This window comes from Rhagoletis pomonella, unplaced genomic scaffold (assembly GCF_013731165.1).
Source record: "Rhagoletis pomonella isolate Grant_MI unplaced genomic scaffold, Rhpom_1.0 Rhpom_scaffold_00002, whole genome shotgun sequence".
In the NCBI taxonomy this organism is placed as follows: Eukaryota; Metazoa; Arthropoda; class Insecta; order Diptera; family Tephritidae; genus Rhagoletis; species Rhagoletis pomonella.
Window position 1 is genome coordinate 99,822,838 of NW_023458556.1, and position 2,149 is coordinate 99,824,986.

Consider the following 2,149-nt stretch of genomic DNA (forward strand, 5'->3'; position numbering starts at 1 on the left):
TTCTCAAAACCATGGAAGGTCGAGTTCAAACTTAATTGGGGATCGCACGTCGGGATTCCCGTATTCGGTGAAGTCATCCGAAGCTCACGAATCTTCGACTGAAATTTTCCGATCAGATCTGCCTGGCGTGACGCCGACTCGGGTTTTAACTTCAACCTAGCGGTTCGATAACAATAATGTGTCATTTGATGAAGACGACCCTGAGGTGTTAACACCTCATTCGCCTTCAGTTCCCGACATGCTCTCTCACATATTTCCAACTCATTCATTTGGTGTATGGCATGGGATTTTATCAACCATGGTTAGCCAACGTAAGCAGATATTTTACCATTGAGGGCGGCTATTTCGGTGTCGGTCCATTGAACTGGCGCTCGATATAAATAGGTTATATATCTCCCCTTCGATCTGTCGCTGTTCGCCTGTCAAATAAGTTGCATCGAGAATGGGAAACAATTCCATGTTCAAAGACTCAAATACCAAGTTGCAAATTCCGATTATTAAAAAATTCTGCCAACGGTAGACGTAAAGTCCGTGCTATTAAATTCTATGTTATAAGATGATGGTACTCGATTTAAAATCAGTACAGTATTTACTACAGTTTATTATTTATTATTTATTATTATTATTATTTTATTCTATGAGTATGTCGTTTTGAATATCCACTTTCATAAATAATGCCGCATAAATCGATCACTATTTGAATATTGCTTTAAATCTAATTAGTTTAACAAAAAATTCACGCTCAATCGGCTGTATATCTCATGTGATTTTCGGTCCAAAATTATGTTTAATATTATACCGAACGTGGGCTGAGAATGGCGTTTAACGCACTAGCTCGAATCTTTTTATGGACCAAGTTGTTTGTTCCCGGGATGCAGCGAAGGCCTTGAATACTTGGGAGTATTACCTGTATCTCCTTCGGTCCCTTCTGTCGCCAACAAGGTACGCAACAAAGATCAAGGCTATCCACCCCCGAATTTACCGGAAGACCAAATCAGACTGAGAATATTCAACCAGTTTGAGAATGTAAAACGAGATTACTTTGATACGAGTTTGAAATTTTATTGAGAATTAATACCCAATTACAAAAATAAAGAAAAATCAATAGTTTGGTTCAATTAATATTGACCGTGTTATCGGTTACGTTGCTTGAACTAATACCGAAAGACGAAAAGAAAAATGATTGCTTCAAAAATCTTGACCGTTGATGTGTGGTGTTACTTGATTAAAAAATTAAATTAACGTGCTTTTCAGAATTGGCGAACTGAACTGAACGAGAATGGTTATGACTGCTGATCAATGGTGTTCGCATCGCAGATCGATCACCATTCACCCCGCGGAATTAAATAATCAAAATATCCACAAAAATTTTGATTGAAAACGAGCTCCAATAAAAATCAATTAAATCATGCCGTGTGAAGACTGAGGACGATATTGATTTACAGTGATTACGAATTCAAAAGATAATTGTTTGATTCAATCTCAATGATGATTTATAATAGCGAAATTTCTAAAAGAAAAAATTTATCAAAAATCTATTAAACTCGAATATGTTTGGTTCACCGACGTACAATTTTGTGATCAACAAAATGAGAAAAACGACTAAAAGATTTTAATTTTTTTTTCTTTATTCTACGCAACAACATGGCTGGGGATTTGTCGGAAGAAATGTGACGGCACCTTTTGCCTCTATTAATTACCACTGAGGGGTGAATATCGACTCCCCGAATGTCGCCAGCTTTTAATCCACTTTAATTACTTGGTTGTAATTCCGTTCTTGTGAGGGCTGATGAGTGTGGTTCGCTCCGTGTCCAATTCCAAAAAAGAAAATATATTTTTCTGGTCTCGTGGTATGTGACCACCGATTCTTTTATCGTATCTCAGTGTGGGCGTTTTCATAGTGGCCAGGTCAATTCGTGTCTATACCGATATGATGGTTCAGTCTTGAATAACTATTGGTTACGTACATTCATCTGGCAATCCCCCCCATTTTGAAGTTTAGCTTTGACAGTTTTGTTATGTTTACATTTCTTATAATCGTTCTTATGTATATTATTTGGGCAATAAAAAATAATAGATCAGAGTACTGCATGAGAGTGATGACCAGGGAACGGATTTTATGGAAATTGCCTTTTTTTCTGCTAAAGAG